General features: G+C 40.7%; 1 protein-coding gene across 2 annotated transcripts in view; it reads right to left on the reverse strand.

Moving 5' to 3' along the window:
* FXR1 (FMR1 autosomal homolog 1) overlaps nucleotides 1–19,128 on the reverse strand; it is a 1,545,230-nt gene that overhangs the window by 121,028 nt on the left and 1,405,074 nt on the right. The window lies entirely within an intron of this gene.

Here is a 19,128-nt window from a genome sequence, read left to right on the forward strand (position 1 = left end):
AAAATATATAAAACATGTTTTTTACAGTGGCAATATGATGTGAGAAAAGTAGAGAAAAAAACATAAAAGAACATAACACAATACATGGAAGATTTAGAACATAATATAAAGTACTTTGACAAAGAACAATAATTATCTGAAAGTCTAGGAAAAATACAAGAATTGTTATATAAGATATTGCTTACAAGGAAAAAAGCAGTACTGAGTTACTTAAGCAGATTAGTAAAGGATGACGGTAGTGTAATGACAGAAAAAATGTAAAAGAAGAACTATAACTCAAGAAAAGATTATGAATAGTGTAGTGCAATATGTACAGGAAATGTTTAAAGAAAACATGAAGGTAGTGAAAAAAACATGGAGGGTTAAAAAGTTAACAAAAAAGAGAATAAAGAGTTGGAAAAGAAGATTTCTTTAATCAGTTATATAAAAGTATTGGGACAAGTAAACACGGATATGGCTGCAGGACCAGATGGAATGAGATATGAAATGTATACAAATTTAAGGGACTGGCAAAAATATATATTTTTTAAAGATTTGAATGAATGGTTAAATTGAAGTTTTATGTATAAAAAATTATACAGTGGAATACTTAAATTCATAAGGAAGAAGGAAGATAGAAGACAATTAAAAATGGAAACCAATAGTACTAAATAATGATTGTAAGATCTTTATGAAAATAATACAAAAGGGATTTGAAACTAAAATGGAGAATATTATGGATGATATTATATATAAGGAGGAATGGTTGTCAAGAATTATTGACAGCTAGAGAAACTGTGGATGATATGAATAGAAAAGAAGCAAAAATCATGAGGCATTTGATACAAATGGACATATGAAATCTTGTGTGTAATAATGAAAGAATATAATACAAATTAGAACATTAAGTAATTATGTATGTCAGCATGTAATAACAAAGTAAAAATAATTTTATGCTCAACTTCAGAGAGACTAGCTTGGCTACAAACATCAGCATTAGAAGCTGAAGTTAAGTAAAACTTGCAGTAGTGTATTTTAGTCTTCTGTTAACTACAATCTTGCAGTTTTAAAAGTACTGTATTTTCATTTTTTCTGCTTCCTAATTGTGTGTTTCATTGAACAGTGTGCTGTGTGTCTCTCTGCAGTTGGTTCCCCATCCACCCTCCCTGTTCCTGTGTTGGTGGCTCTGGAATTGCCCACCCTTCCTGTAAGTCTGTATTAGAACACTCCTCCTGGGTCCATCTCATTTGCTCACTTAGCAGAGTACAGTGAGATCATATTCTGAGTCTAGTGTTCACTCGACTTAAAGGGAGTACCGCACCCACAGACTCAAAAAACATGTTTAAAACTTCATGGCATGATGTTTCCAACACTTTAACAGCACTCTGGGATTATTTACAGGATTTTAAATATTTTTATATGTAATTCCAGACTCTGACCACCTGGAGGCTGGCATATTGACATGGTTTGAATAAATCAGGTTGCCAACCAGTATCCCAGAAATCATTGTTTGGCTCAAAAATGTTACATCATGCAGGCCTGCGTTTGCCTAAAGTCCCTTTCATTTCATAGATGTTGCATGCATACAAAGTACAGAGTAAAATAGAACAGTGTAAGTAACATTCTCTGCTGCTGGATGACTACTTAAAACAGAAACAGTGCAAATGCCACAGAACACACTCAAAGTGCTGTTTACTGCTGCCTTTTTTTCTAATTTACTTTAAATTGCACTAATTTATGAGACAGTGAATTCCAGTCCATTTACTTCTCCCCTCCCCCATAACACTTAGCTTCCCTAGCTGTCAAAGTCCTGAGGGTAATTTGACCTGGTAATTCCATTGATTGGCAGATCTCAGCAGGGTGCTTGACTCATGTAATTTAATCTTTGCTCTAGCATTTCCTTTGTTAGAGGGTACATTTTTTTGCTGCACTATAGCCATGGCCTTACTTGACTGCAATCACATCCAGTAAGGTCTTGCACCAAGGAGCTAAAGAATAAAACATTTATACTATTAACCAGTTTAGATCTTTATTAATTTAAGTGTTAAGGTATCACTTCATGCTTCCACCTTGTTAAAAATTGAGATTTACATGTGCAAAGTGTGCTGGTACGCAGTGTTTGCCTTCATATGCTTTTACTCCACTGGTTGGTTTGCAAAAAAAACCTTTTGCAGTGCCCCTGGATTTGTCTTTGTACATACAAACCGCATTGCTATATTTCCCCTTCCTTTTTCTTGTGTCCAGAAGTCACTTAAAGTAAATTTATTATTATTTTTTTTTTTATAAATAGAGGACATCAAGGATAACTTATCTTGAATCAGATAATGGATGCCACTGCAAAGAATCACTGCTGAAATATTTGTGCATGGACAAAATCCCTTACTAAATCTATTTGCCAGCCTCCAGTTCAATTGGTGCTATGGCTTTAATATACTGGTGTGTTTGCTCATGCCTTCCAAATATCTCCACCATTACATACCAGTTTTGCAGTGTAGTAACCACCCGGCATGCCTATACACCTTTAGCCATCAATATGCAGCTACTCCTGTTCATGTGAGTATGTGAATTCATTTTCAGACTTAAGGTGTGGAAGCTGCACTGAATAATTCTAGGTGCTTGTTCAGGATTCACATGGTGCTTACTTAGAGCTACTCTCATGTTAGGCCACTATGAGTATGTTGCATTGCCACCTCTGATACCAGAGTAATGTTTTAATCTTTCTATTCCTGAACTGCACACTAGCAGTATCTGGTACAAATACAACAGAGAAATATGCAAGTGATACACCACCTAAGCATCATTTGCCATGCAGAATGTACAAGTATGCATACCAAATTTCTCTGTTTCCAAACATCGGTGTTACTACACTACTACTGAATAAAATGAACAGCACTCAGGCTGGGGGAAGGACAAGGGAGCCATGACATCACAGAATGGGTGGGTTTTATTATTTTAGTTAGAATCAGATGACGGCTGTGGTGATATCACTTTGGGGGAGGGAACTGATTAAAAAAAAAAAGTACCTGCACTGCCTGGCCTCGATGATATCAGTAATTGGGCGACTCCAGCAAGCTTTATACAAACGTGAGGGAATCATTTTGTAAGAGAAACCATCACAGTATGAGAAGGTAGGCTTCTGTTACAGAAGTAAGGGGAATTATAAAAATTGTAAATGCTTTATTGTTGCTTTACAGAGGACAATGTAAATAGGGAGTAAAAGGGCCGTGAAGTTGAGGAATACATTAGAGAAACCTGTTGTGCTCCTTTAATACAGAGAGAAGATTTGAGAAGGCCAACCCACTTAGGTTCTTCCTTCCTCTCTCCTTGCACTTAAAAAAAAACATTGCACTTTATTCCTCTGCTTTTGTGTTTCTTCCTACTTTATTTTGTTTTTCTTAAAAGTACTCAGTTTTATTTTGCTGCATTTATTACTGCTTGGTAGTAGCTAGATATTAAATTGTAACTGTTATTCTAAGTCTTTTGGTTTAAGCACTTGGGCTTCATACCAGTTGTTTTACATTAAGAAGGTTTGTGGTTTGCACTGTTGTGGCAGGACAGGTAGCATCCTTCTAAGCTGGGAATTGCTGATTGAAGGCCCAGTGTCTGCTATTCTAAAAATGTATTAATTCTGGTTTAAGGACTTGGGCTTCAGGCCAGTTCTACATTAAGAGGGTTGTGGTCTGCACTCTTGTGGGAGGAGAGGCTGGATTCTGCCCTTCTGATTTGGGAATTTCTGGTCACAGTCTTATTGTGCCTGCTTATTTGAACTGTTTCTTTCTGAAATTGGTGTGCCTTGTTGCTGTAGCATAGACCAGATTCAGGCCTGCTGAATTTAGCTTTGTTTGTATAACGAGCACTGATCCAGGTCATTTTTTTTGGAGAAGGTTCCCCTGGCACCCTAGTAGCAGGAGTGTGCAGTTAGAATTTGTTTGATTGAAGAGTGTTGGAAAGTACAGTTGTGTACACTTACCATAAATGTAGATGTTCAAGTGTATTCACTGTTGCAGTCATTACATTTGGGTAATCTAATGGCAGGTTGTCCTCAGTCAACCTGATTAACAAAGTCTTGGGTCCTGCGTCAGTTGCTGTCCCTTCTTCCATGACTTCAGGTCGTCAGGGGTATAAAACATGCAGCCGACGTCATTACCTCTTGCCCCAAATGTCAGGTGCTCCCCGAATGGGGAGCAAAATATAATCTTAAATTACAGCAATACATCTCCAATCAAAAGCAAATACACCAAAAAGGCTTTTAAGCATAGGAACATAAAGTAGAGGTATAGTCGGAGAAAAAATAGGGGGCTGGAGGGAGGGTAACCAGGACTGCAACAGTGAATACACTCGAACATCTACATTTATGATGTGTACACAACTGTACTATTATTCTTCATGTTTCACTGTTGCAGTCATTACATTTGGGTAGATTCCCAAATCCATGGTTGGGAGGATGGATTTATACAGCATTAGGACCAGATATAAGGCCCTGCAAGACAGCAGTGGCAAAGCCAGCTCTGGATTTAGAGAAAAATGGTAAATGATAATGCTTGGTGAAAGTATGCACAGAACCCCAGGTAGCAGCTTCTAGAATATCCCTGGTAGGAACACCTCTGAGAAAGGCTGTAGAAGTAGATTTAGCCCTGGTAGAATGATATCTGATCCCCTGGGGGATAGGCTTTCCATGATGCTTGTAGCAGAAATTAATGCAATGGCTTATCCATTTAGAAATGGTTTGTTTTGAAATAGCCTTTCCCTCTGCCCCTGCAGCAAATGCTACCAGCAGTTGTTCAGATTTTCTTCGAGTCTTAGTTCTGTCCAAGTAAAATCTCAGTTGTCTGTGCACATCCAATGAATGCAGAATCTGTTTCCTTTTGTTCTGTGGATTGGGAAAAAAAGTTGGCAAATGAATGGACTAAGAGCCACACTGGATACCACCTTGGGCATGAAGGATGGATTGGTCCTGAGTGACACCCTGTCCACATGAAAAATTATGAAAGGCTCCACTGCCATAAGGGCCTGTAACTCAGATATCCTTCCAGCTGAAGTAATTGCCAGAAGGAAGGCTGTTTTCCAAGAAAGAAATTTTAAGTCTGCAGTAGCAGCTGGCTCGAAAGGAGGCAGAGTGAGATTTTCCAATACAAAGTTAAGGTCCCAGGCAGGGGATGGAGCTCTCCTGGGTGGTATCAAGTTATTGGCCCCTCTGAGGTACTGCTTGAGCAGAGGATGAGAGAAGAGGGGAGGTTCTGTGTTAAAATGAGCTAAAATGTCTGAGGCGTGGATTTTAATGGAGGAAAAAGACAGGCCCTCGTGAAGCATCTCAGTTAAATATTGTAAAATCTGCGGTTAATTGGGCGCTGCTGTGCTCATTCCTTGAGATTGATTCAAAGCACAGAATCTTTTCCATTTGTCAGCATAAGATTTTCTAGTACTAGGTCTTCTCGCCTCCAAGATGACATCCATCACAGGTTTGCTGAGGGATGTTAAGGGTGAATTTAAGTGATTAGCCAAGCTGCAAGGTTCAATGTAGGGAGCAGAGGGTGCAGAATCTGGTTCTCCTGCTGAGACAATAAGGAAGGTGTCTGAGGCAGGTGCCATGGGGATATTAGAGAGACACTGCGCAGGAGCAGGTACCAGTGTTGGCGTGGCCAGTCTGGAGCAATCAAAATCATTTTTGGTTTGTCCTGTTTGACTTTTAGCAGAACTTTGGAGAGGAGAGGCAGAGGGGGACTGATAGGCTTTTCCAGCTGAAGGACAGAGCATCCACTTTCCAGGCTTTTTTGTGAGTTCTTGTGCAAAACTTGTCCAACTGATAGTTCTGGGAGGAGGCAAATATGTCTGGGCTCCCCAATTTGCTTGTCAACATGTTGAAAATCCGTGGTTCCAGTTTCCATTCATGTGGGTCCATGAGATTTCTGCTTAGTTCGTCTGCCAGAATATTCAGCTTTCCTGGCAGGAATTGAGCTTGTAGTCGTACTTGGGAGCTCAAGGCCGTGTTCCACAATGCCATGGCTAGTCTGCAGAGGGGGTAGGAATGTGTACCCCCCCTGCTTGTTTATGTACCACATAACCGTGGTGTTGTCCGTCTTTACCATTAGTTGTCCTGGGTGACGGTAGTCCTTGAAGGCTGTCAGAGTATTCTGTACAGCTAGCATTTATTTTCGATTGATATGTAGGTGCATTTGATTTGGGCTCCATTTGCCCTGAATGCACTTCCCTGCCAGATGAGCCCCCCATGCATAGTCTGATGCGTCCGTAGTTAGGGTTTTGGCGGCAGGGGGTGGTGTGAATGGCAGTCCCTTGTTTTGGTGGCAGGCCTCTGTCCACCATAGGAACTCTAGGAGTAGGCAAGGTACGATAGGAATCATTGTTTCCAGGCTGTGACAATGTTGACTCCATAAACTTTTTAAGTACCACTGAAGTTTCCTCATATGCAGTCTTGCATGTGGAATTAGAAGAATGCAGGAGGCCATGAACCCCAAGGCTTGCAGAATTTGTCTTGCAGACAGCAGGGTTTTTGTGGCCACCTGTTTGAAGGAAGGCACCAAATGAATTTGCTTTTCTGCCATGAGGAAAGCCATCTGGGCAGCTGTATTCAAGCTTGCACCTAGGAATGTAATTTTTTGAGAGGGTACCAGTTGTGATTTCTTTTCATTTATGGTGTACCCTTGACAAGTTAGAACCCTTTTTACAAATGCCGGATGTTTTATAAGTATGGGCTGGTTTTCTGCCTGAATTAGACAATCGTCCAGGTATGGATATATTTGAATATTTCTTTGCCTGCAAAATGCAATTACTGGAGCCAGGCACTTTGTGAATAACCTGGGTGCAGTAGACAAGCCAAAGGGCAGTGCAGAGAACTGATAATGCAAGTAGCTTGCTTTGAAGCGTAGGTATCTTCTGCAAGATTCCCTGATTGGGATATGCAGGTAAGCTTCTTTTAAATCTAGAGTTGCCAACCAGGCATCCTTGCTTAGCATAGGAAGTAACTGGTGAAGAGTCAGCATCTTAAATTTTGGAATGTCCAAAAAGGTGTTTAGAGTAGACAGGTCCAGAATTGGACGCCATGATTTGTCTTTTGTGGGTACCAGGAAAAGTCTGGAATAGAAACCTTGTCCTTTTTCCTCTTCTGGTACTGGTTGAATAGCCCCCATGTTTAAGAGGGGAAGTACTTGTTTCTGAGCCTCTGCCCACTGATCTGGGGGCAGATCTGGCCACCTGTTTGGAGTTGGCAACGTGTGGAAATGAAATCTGTATCACTGGGACACTATACTTAAAACCCATTTGTTCTGGGTTATGAGTTGCCAGTTTTTTTTGAAGAGCAATTTTTTCCCCCAAAGGGGCAGCTGAGAGGTAAGTGCTTGGTAATTTTAAAGGAAAGTCATTGAGACTATTTACCATAGGGTGGTGTCTTGTCATTTCCAGATTTGGAAGTGGAAGCACCCCATTGCTTAGTTCTGAGAGCCCCTTGGGACTGAAACCTGGTGCTTTTGGTGTGTCTGGGTTTGGCTGGAGTGGATCTGGAAGGAGCTGGAAAGGACCAGTTCTTAGTAGGCCAGTGCCTACTAAATCTTGAAGGTTGCAATTGTAAGAAATCTTTCACAGTTTGCATAGATTTAGCTTTATCATCCATCTTTTTTTAGAACTTCTTCAGCCTTATTGCCATACAGATGGTCCTGATGCAAAGGAGCATCCAACAATTTTGCTTTAACATGATCAGGCAGAGATTGCTCCTTAAGCCAAGCATGCCTTCTAAGCACAGGCCCAGTAACAGCAGCCCCTGCAAGAGACCTCTAAAGAATCAAAACCACATTGCAAAGTATGTTTTCCAACTTGTTCAGCAGAATGCAATAAATCCTGTAAATCTTTATTTTCCACACAGTCAGAAATCAACATCATTTTCTGATTAGCAGTCCCATGATATGTTGTTGATATTTTAGCATATGAAATTGACAGTTTAAAGCCTTGATTGCCAGGGTTGCAGAAGTATAAACCTTTTTACCCCATCTATCCAGCGCCCTGGAGTCTCCATCAGAAGGGGTAAGATTTTTAGCAGTAGAAGCGTTAATGCCCTTCGGCCCCTGAGAAATGGTTTCTGGGTCCGTAACAGGATTTTTGAAAAGGAACTTGTGGGACTCAAGAACAAATGATCAAAATGGCTGAAGATTTAATTACTCTAATCAGGGGTAGTCAACCCCCCTCCCTTGTAAGAGGCCTAGGGCTGAGCTTGACTATGAATCTTCTGAACAGGACTCTGTTTCTTCTGCGTCTTCTAATGACCTGGATTTGTCCATACCTACTTATAAGGATTCTGATGGAGAGGATTCCATTCCCTCTGCCCCCCCCCCCCCGAGGACTTTTCTTTTGGGAAAACTTTACATACCTTAAGGGAGCATTTCCACTGGGAAAGTCAGGAATTTTCTGAATCCAAAAAGAGGCTTAAGAATTTCCTCCTTCTTCCTCTGCATAGGCCTTTTGGCTATACCTCCTGTACTAGACATTGTTGATGTGTTTTCGGAATCCAGTATGGTCCCCGATTCCCTGCCGCTGGCTCCTAGTAAACCAGACAGATACTAGAAGGTTTTTAGGCATAGGGACCTGAACATGTGGCCTGGGCGTCATTTTTTTTAGACATAGATCGAGATTTAGGCCTTAGTATAGAATGTGGAGTCAGTTTAACATAGAAGCCTGTAGGCCTGAATACACCCTCAGAAGCCGGTGCCTGCACAGCGGCTCCGGACCCATCCAAGTTAGAGACATCCGCAGGTTCCATAGGTGAAGCATCTCGTGGCATACCGGACTCCAAATGGGTCTCAGTAGAGGCCTGCGAGTCAGACGTAGCGGGTATCAGGGGCTGCGAAAGCACCTCACTGAGTACTGGCGAACTGGCGACTGGCTGAGGAGAAGCGTCGTCAGCAGTTTTGGACCTCAAAGGCCTGTCTCTGTCTTTTTCTTTGCATTTTTCGGTATTCCGGTAGTTTGATGGCTAAATGATGTAATTTCTGGATAATTAAACCGAGAACCGAAATATTTAGAGGCAAAAATGTACCGACGACGGATAGTGCAATGAATAGTTCGGGGGTTGAATAAAGCACAAAACCAACAGCAAGGTATGTCGTGGCCAGGGCCTAGGCAAGGAATACAGTACAAATGAAAATCTTTAGGAGATATTTAGTTCCCACAAGTAATGCAATTATTAACTTTTACTGACATTGGTAAGGAGCAAGAAAAAGTTTCCCCAATGGGGTGCTTAACTTTAAGTTGAAGACTTCGGTTCTGAAACTCAAAAACGAAAATTTCAGGAGTCGGCTGACTGGCACTTGCGAACTGCTTCTGCTTCGGGCACCGCACGACAAGAAAGACTGAGGTAATGACATTGGCTGCATGTTTTATACCCCTGACGACCTGACATCAAGGAAGAAGGGACAGCAACCGACGCAGGACTCAAGACTGTGTTAATCAGGCTGACTGAGGGCAACCTGCCAGCAGATTACCCAAATGTAATGACTGCAACAATGAAACCCGAAGAACATCACGGCTTAGTTTTGAGCTTTTTTTCTGGTTAATTGGGTAACTTGTTTAAATCAGTTTGTTCGTTTACTATTGTTATTTATATATATATATATATATATATATATATATATAAAATTGCACTTTGTTCCTCTGCTTTTACTGTATTTGTGTTTCTTCCTACTTTATTACTAAGGGTATTGAACTTAACTTGGATCTGCGATATATAACAATAACTATCCTTTTCTGTGCATTTAAGGTGTTTTTTTTTATTTTATCTGCTTTATTTTCTGAAAAAAAAAAAAAATATATATATATATATATATATATATAGATAGATAGATATATATATGTGCACTTGTTTCCCGTCTTAATAAGCAAGTATAGTCCAGTTTTCAGGTTAGTGCTGAATTCAGGGCTGTGTTACAAATATCTGTGTTTGCCTATAACTTACTTGGATAGAAGGAAGTTTCTCTGTTCACCTGTGAGAGATGGGAGCTTTGAGCAGCCTGTCTGTCCCTGGAGGAGTGGTTTCAGCCCAGAAATTAGTAGTTTATTGGCCATTTTGGGCTAATTTCTATCTCTTTCATTTCCCTGCTATAAATACTGCATTTGCCTGGTTTTGCATGCCGGGCAGCGTTGGTTAGCTAGGGTAAAACTATTCCCAGCTCCACAAAGTCTCCTCTTCAATTTTTTCCCTTGGAACTAGACAAACATTCAACTTAAGCACTCAAGCCATTCATTTCTCAGCCCAGCACCTGCTCAAAACTTATAGCAAGCACTTATAAACCCTAGCACTAGACCCTCCTGTACTGTACAGAAGGACAAGGCACTCTATTCAACCTTACCAACCATCCAGTGAAACAGTTCACTGTACCTACCCGAGCATGTCCAAAGGGCAGTTTCAGGTGTACTCTGCAGTCCAACTGGTGAATCTGGGCATTTTGGGGCAATGTTACAACTGCCTCATGTACACAGACAACCCTCTCGTCCTACCACCAAACACTAATGCATGCGAGAAATGCAATTATACAGCCAAACTGGAGGCTAAGCTCTCTCAACCCAAGACTGGATCAGACAGTCAAGTGGAGAAGGGAAATACTTGCATTACACCACCAGTCTCACATAGACCCATTAAACCAGCACCGGCAAAAAACACACATAAATACATGAAAACATACTCGGAGGCTCTAAATAAAAATCTGCAAAACCAACAGAGACCTCCAAAGCAAACAACCTCCACCCCCCCCCAACACAAACCATGAAACACATACTTCACAAAACCAGTGTGCCATGCAATCACAGCACTTAAAGCAAAATAACATACCTAACATACTAGTAATAGGTGACTATAGTCAGGCACACTGACGTCCCACTCACTAGGCTGAATAAGGAGAAGGTTACTGTTAGCTGCCTGTCGGGTGCCAGGATCCACCACATAATACAAGCACTCAGGTCACTCCAGAACAAGTACAAATATGACTCTATCATAGTCCATGTTTGCGTGAATGACCTGAGCCGTACCTCCCTGGACTACAAGAAGAAAGACATGGAAGAGCTCTCTGATCACGTAGCCCAGGCTGGTATGACCCTGTCCCTGAGTAGTATCCTGCCCTCACCAAGAATGATACCACTGTATAAAGAAAAAATTCTCTATTTCAACAATTGGCTAAGTTTCTGGTGTCATTCAAAGGGGATCCAGCATCTGTCCGCCTGGGATGACATGCTCGACAAGCCACGCTGCTTCGCTAGAGACGGCTTACACCTCTCACCCTTAGGCTTTTGAATACTGGCCATGGCTCTTGCCATCCCCATAGTGCCTTTTTAGGCAAGGCTCAAAAGACAAACCCACCACCGTAAATAGCACAAGTAACAAAAAACTGAGGGTAATGCTACTCAATGCCACAAGTCTAAACCTGAAAATGCACGTACTCGAGGCACTCCTCAGTATGGAGAAAATCTATATATGTGCAGTAACATAAACCTGGTTTAAGGCTCCAGAGAGCACCCCAGCACTACCAGGCTACAACTCATACTATACATTTCGGCCACAGAACCCAAACCGAAATACAAAATGTGAGGAAGTATCCATATTCATCAAGGATACCCACACCTCCAGGTTAGTGGCACAGCACGATGCTTCAGAGATCATCCACGTGCAACAATGGCCAAAACTGCAATTCAAATTGTAGCTTGCTGCAGATCACCCACCATGTCCCAGAACCCCCATTCCGTGTTTCTGGAAACACTGGGAAACATAAAGGTCCTACCAAATACCCTAATATTAGGTGATTTCAATTCCCCAAACATTAACTGGGAGAACTACTCAAGTACCAACTCCCTTGCCCAACATTTCCTAGAATTTATAAACTCAAACGCCCTGGTTCATCTGGTCAACACTCCCACCAGAGGTGACAACATACTGGACCTGGTCATCATCAACATGGGCGACAGGTGTTCCACACCGGAGGTCAATCCCTCACTGGTTAGATCTGACCATAAACAAATCACTTTGGATATCCACATTCTGCCCCCACCTCCAGACAAGGAAACCACAGTGAAAAACTTTTCAAAAGTAAACTTCACGTTACTTAAGACAGAGGTGGAAAGTTTCAAAGCTCCCATGCTGAAGGATAATGATGTCTAAGCTGCAAAATCCTTTACTAATGCATTCTACGGGCACCTACAAGAATGCATGGATCATGCCATCCCAAGCAAAACCAAGATTCACTCCTCCAAGAAAAGGAAATCAGTCTGGTGGACTCCTGCCATAAACCAGCTATACAATAGGAGGAGGAAACTAGTCCAGAAAAGAGTAAAATCCCAAGAAGGGAAGACATCCCTGATCAGTATCAGCAAGAAACTACGATCCCTCATAAAATCATCCAAGGCGAGCTTTGAAAGAAAAATTGTCAAGGACTCCAAAGATAACCACAAGGCATTCTTTAGCTATGTCAAGAATCTAAGTGGCAATGCTCAGATCTGCTCGGAGTTAGTGCAGAATGGCACAAAATACACTGAATCGACCGATATCGTCAACATCCTGGCAGACAGGTTCAGCACAAACTTCACCCCCAAAAGGGTCCATAACCATACCAGAAGAATGCAGAGTCCCTGAAATCACAGACACTCAGGTTAAAACATCCCTCTCCAAAGCCAAAAACAATCAATGGGACTGGATGCTGTCCCAGGCTGTGTCCTACGCGAGTTCAAAGACGAACTAACCCCTCACCTAAACACACTGTTCAAACTCAGCCTCTCCACAGGCTATGTACCCATAGAGTGGTGCACAGCAATGGTTATTCCGCAACACAAAGGTGAAGCCACAACAGACCCCAGGAACTATTGCCCTATAAGCCTGACTAGCTTGGTCTGCAAGGCTATGGAGCGAATCATCATGGAACTCATTAACAGAGACAATGGGAACCTCCAAACACTGGACCCTACCCAGTTCGACTTTAAGGGCAGATCATGCCTCCTAAACCTGGTGGACTTCTTTGAGACAGTTACCAAGGCTATAGATAAGGGAAAGGTGGTACACACAGCCTACCTAGACCTCGCCACGGCCTTCAAAACCATTCCCCATATATGGTATTATAGACAAGCTCACCAGCCTGAACATAAACCCCTATGTCACAAGATGGGTTGCCAACTGGCTCACGGACCTAACCCGTCTGATTCTAAACCGGTTACAAGTGGCGTTCCCCAGGGCTCAGTCCTAGGACCCATCCTGCTCGGCATATACTTCTCAGAGGTACAGGCAAGCACAAGAGGACTATGGCTGACCAAGTTTGCAGACGTCTGCAAACTAGGGGCTATAACTGACTCTCTGGCTGACACAGACATCCTCCAAAAGGGTCTCACTGAGACGGACACCTGGTGTCAAAGTCATGGCCTCAAGTTAAATGCCAAAAAGTGCATAGTTATCCCCTTTGCAAAAAAACAAAGTACCCACAAACTACCACATAGGTGGTAGTCCCCTAAATATGGAAGACGTAATAAGGGATCTGGGGACCCAAGTAGATAGTAATCTCACCTTTGATAATCACATTGCCAAAGTGGTTAGAAAATCCTTCTATGTGGCCCACCTAATCACAAAAGGGTTTGCATCCAGATAAAAATAAGTCATTGTGCCCATCTACGCATCACTCATCAGACCCACCATAGAGTACAGTGCCCCATTTGGGATGTACCTTACAAGACACCTGCAACAGCTGGAAAGACCACAGAAGTACCTCACCAAGAGGATCACTGGCCTCAAACGGATGCCCTATGCAGCTCGACTGAAGAAACTCCAGCTGTACTCAGTTGCATACCACCTATTCAGAGGTGATCTCTGCCTGACATACAAGGCCATGTCCAACCCAGAATTGATGGACATGCTCCACCTAAAGAAAACCTTAGCCCCTCGAGCCACACACTCTAGGGATCTAAACCTCACCACACCAATAAATAGGACGTGCTGGAGGGATAGATTCCTGTCCCAGAGACTTCCCAAGCTTTGGAACAAGATTCCAATCTACATTAGACAGAGTTCCTTGCTAACACTCTTCAAAAGAAACCTTGATGAGTGGATGGGAAACAAAGTTTATCCCGGGGATCACTTCGGTGGCTCTGCTGGACAGAGACACAGGGATCTAATCTAAGGGGGCAGTGAAAGCCAACACATTCTGGCTAAGCTTATAAATGCCTTCAGGCAGATAGCCTTGTACCTACCTATGAACCTAATGGAAAATGGCTGGTTAAACCAGGAGGTACATATGAAGAGTGGTGTAAGACAGGGATGCACAATGAGTTGTACACTCTCTGCATTAGCTACGAATATGATACTATGTGAAATAAATCATAAAATGAAGGAGATTGGGTATACAACACTTGAAGGGTTAAGAACTCCAGTTCTGTTCACATAATCCGATGGCTTTATAATAAATACAAAAAAACAAAATTTGGATAAATCTAGAAATGGCTTTAAATAAACAGAAAAGTATAGGTTTAGGTGATGTAGTAAAGATAAGGGAGGTATACATTTTAAAATGAATGAAATTTCTGAGTTTTTTATATATATATATAATTTGGGAATAAAGATGCAATAAGAATTCAATGGTAAAAACAACAGAAGAAAAACAAACCTGTCTTGTCTGGAGATCACATATATTATCTTTCAGAAAAAAGGCGCATTTGACAAATTCAGTACTGATGGGAAAAACAGCATACTTAACAAGCGTAATTAAGTTGCCAACAGTATTTGGCAAGGGATTACTTAAAAAAAAATTCATTTATATGGGGTTCTAAATTAAACCGAGTAAAAATAGGAGATTTTAATGTAAATAAAGAGGAAGGAGGTTTGGGGTTAACTAACCCAGTGGTGTAAGCTGCTTCACTAAATTTGTACAAAGTGTTACAATGGATAAATTAAAAATATGAGAGATTAGTAGTAAAAATGAACAAATACAAGTATGATAAATTTTGAGGTACGGTAAAATGAGTAAAAGAGAAAGAGTGTATAAATGAAATAAAAATGTAAACCAGGAAAAAATATTTTGTGGAATATAAAAACTGATACAGCAAAACTGGAAAGTATGGTATAAGAACATAATGATAAAACATTACTATGTAAAATCACGGGAAAAGCTAACTGATGAAAAAATTAAAGCTATAAAAATAAGAATTAAATGGTATAATCATAAAGTAGAATGTCAAGATTTTTTGTGAAGACTGGTAGTAGATAAATTGGCAGTAAATGGAAATATGCTGTATAAAAAGATAAGTAATTGAATATGTTTAAATTGTCAAAAAGAAACAACTACGGAACATGTGTTTTTGAAATGTAAACAAGTAAAGTTATGGGGAAAACTATGTAAAGAAGACTTTTTTGAAGATATAAAAAGTGAATAAAATAAACATGGATATGATTAAATACTGATGTTATAAGAATAAAAATAATATTTTATGTTTATTTTATTTATTTATTTAACATTTGTTTACCTGGAAAGTCCGACTTGGAATGGGTCAATTTTCAGCAGAGGCCTGGGCAGAAACGTTCCAGAAGCATATCTTTGTTATATGGAATGAAAGAATAAATGAAATTATGTTTAATGTTAAATGGATTTTAGTAGCAATTTCAAGTAAAATCAAATGGTGGTTATGGAAAAAGGAATGGGGGTCTAATACGGATGAAAATTTAGTATGATTGTAAAAGACATTCTGAATACATGTAAATAGATTTGTATATATCTATATATTTGTTCATTTATAAACATTTGCAAATATGGAAAATTCTGTATGACTGTAGAATAAATTATGAATATGTGTAAATACATTTATAAATATTTGCAATTAAATAAATATTTGTAAATATGATGCAGATAAGAATTCTTTCTGTATATAAATGAAAGATCCCTACTGTTTTTGATAGGTGCCATGGGCCTTTTTAAATCCACCTCAGCTACCACGGACTCAAGCAGATGGGACCTAGTTTAACATCTATCTGAAATGCAACATACTCAGCAATGCAGCACAGCACCCCCTTATCCTGCAATGAAGTATTAGCAACGTAAGTACCTGGTGCGGGAATAAACACCACAGCCTTCTGCACTGAAACAAAGTGTGCTACCTGTTGTGCCACTGACATGGCTAATTCTTATTAAGCAACTGAAAATATCATAAGAAGCCTAGTCACTGTACTCTATTTAGTACCCCTATCTATAATGGATGAAAAGGCCTGATCCAGGGTGAATTTATGGTTACCCATCCATCTTGCTTAAATTAGATAAAAAGACAACAAGGGATTTGCTTTTTTTGATGGGTAATGGAGGCTTGTTCCAGATGCAGGAGAACCCTTTGTAGAAACATTCTTCACTGACAGGTAGTGTTTATATTACAAGGTAGAATTAGGTTCCTAGACTGGGTACTTGTGAGGTGCACAGCTTTATGGACATGTAAAAGGTAAAGTGACTCATGGTTGGTCATTTGCTACAGGCCAGAGATCACAGAGATGAAGTAGAAATCACAGGGGTTGGGGTGCTGAAAGGATGGTTAAGAAGGAAACCATGGTGGGAGCAGAGGGGAGAAGTTTAAACTAAACTTGTCTAAAAGTATATTCACAATACCCTCCGAGTCCGAGTGGGTGGTGTTATCAGATATCGATTCAGTGCAGTGCTATGTATTGTTCCTGAGATAGCTGACGCAGCTGAAAGCTTTTTGTCATCTTTGGAGCAATAAACTCTCTCATACCTAACTTTTCTGGTTTATCTTTTGCCTCAGTTCCTTGTTTACTCTTCTAAGGCTACTTTTAGAGGAGAAGAGGTCTGAGGATATTTTTTAAGACTAGGAGTTTTTTTTCCTCTTCTTGTTGAGATCCTTAATAAAGATATTCCACCAAAGTGGTTTCCTTCTAAATTTGACATTGTATTTGTGATGAATGGGGACAAAATAACTCAATGTATGAGCGAAGGGGAGAGTGAAAAAAACAGTGATAAAATGTGGATATTTTACATATAGTTTCTTCATGTTGTAGAAAACTTTAACATTTTTGTAAGACTAGAAACTAGTGCTAGGACACTTGTCTTGAAATCTCTTAAGACAGTAGGATGTAAGGGCATCTTCTGCTGAGATACTATGGAGGACACTGTTGCACAGTGGTAAGATGTGACCAGTGAGAAGATAACTATGGGTGCGATGCATAATGCTGCCATAATGTGATCCAGACTGAGACAGTTTGTGCCCCTAGCAGGGCTAGGAATGACTGTCAAGACAGTAAGCAGTAATGTACAGGAAACACTCTGCATATTTATTTTGGGGTGTATATTAACTAGCGTATAGATAGATAATTGAAATAATTAAAAATGGCTGCATTTGTTTTGATGTTTGGGGATTCTAATTTATTGTAGTCTTCATGCGCTAAGTGCGCTGTGGGTAAATATTCTACAGTTGTCCATGACAAAAATAAATTTATCCGTAATTACCAAGATAAGTATGAACGGTAGGTCTTTAGCTGGCTGAGACAGGTATACGACGATGGGATTATGAACAAAAACTGCAACGATCCAGGGAAGGTTTTCCTCCCAAGGGTCTAAAGGAGTGGGTTAAAACTAGGTATAGATGGGGTGTTATAACTGAACAGGAACTATGCTTGAGACTATGCAGATGTCTAAGCTTTCAAAGGTTAAGAAGGCCTTGAGGGTGGGCATCTTTTTATTGGGATTATATTATGTTGACGAAACGACAGAACACCGAATGCTGTTTCAGCGACACATAATCATCAACATACTACTATCGCGAATGGCCAGATCACCGATTTTATGTCCTAGGGGAAAAAAAATCCCTTGGCCGTCGCCATGAAATTGCCCTTAACCCCACTGTAGTGCGATCTTGGAGTTGGTATATTTAATTGGGGAGGGTGCGAGGGGCACAACCCCCACATCGGGGGGGTGTGAGAGCAAAGTCACCTACTTTGTAATGTCTGAGATGGTGTGTTGTGTCTGGGTGGCCTAGGGAAAAAAAACTGGGGATCTGGCCATTCGCGGTAGTGGCATGTCGATGTTTATGTGTTGCTGAAACGCCATTCGGTGTTCTGCCATTTCGGCAGCATAATATAGACCCCTTTTTATTTAGGTTTCTAGTATTAAACAATGCCCTGTTAGTACTGGCCTTGTGTGCATTCACTAAGCTGGCAGATGTAACAGAATATTTTTGCTTAAAAAAAGACACTATAGGGCCAAAAAAAAAAAAAAAAAAAGTCTTGGCTAATATGTGAAGCCCCGAGGAGAGAGGAGCAGACCATCCCTAGCAAAGTATGTAAGACTGTCAGCCATCTCCCTCCAGGCTGAAATACACTGCATTACTACTGAAATGACAGATATTATTGAGCAAGCTGTTAAAATCAATTATTTTTCTGTTTGTATTGTTGCATCATTCACAGCAATTGTGATGTACTGTGAAAGACCAGTTGCTTCCTAACATCAGAAACATACTTGGTGAGCTCAACCATGACCCCCTTCATATATTCCAAGCAAGTGCAGTGCAGATCGTTCACACCCACTTGAGCAACAACCATGCTTTATGTACACTTGGGGGTGAAGGATCTTGAATACTGGTGTCAACATGACTTTTGGCACCCAGTAGGCAGCCAACCATTACAGAGTCTTTGCTCAGCCTGGCGAGTGGTGTGTTAGTATGCTTCATTATGGAGTCATCCATTACCAAGACAATGACACATGGAAAAGCAGTGCATGGTACACAAAGTTCTGGACATGCCAGTTGCTTGATCAATGTTTGTTGTGTTAACACAGGGTAATGTCTGCCATATGATTAGCAGGTGATAACTCCAAGTTTGTATGCTGCTAACAGGCCTTTGAAACTTAGCTAATGTGTTTTTAATAACTCATCATATGAGAGTTTGGTGCTGTGCTAATGTGGTGCTGGGAGTGTGCGACTTCTACCAGCTGTATGGCTTGTAAGGTTTGCACCAATGTTAAGTATTTACACATTTCATATATGGATACATCTGTCAGTGAACAGAACACAGTTGCTATACTGCTTTAAGGTACCCATTGCTAGTACTTTGGACACAAATAATGAAAGAGCAGACTGCAGTACCACGGTGTGCACAAGTCTGACAGATGGGTACAATGAGTTTAGAGGGATTAA

The sequence above is a fragment of the Protopterus annectens genome, chromosome 4.part1, assembly GCF_019279795.1.
Source record: "Protopterus annectens isolate FY-2018-M chromosome 4.part1, PAN1.0, whole genome shotgun sequence".
In the NCBI taxonomy this organism is placed as follows: domain Eukaryota; kingdom Metazoa; phylum Chordata; order Ceratodontiformes; family Protopteridae; genus Protopterus; species Protopterus annectens.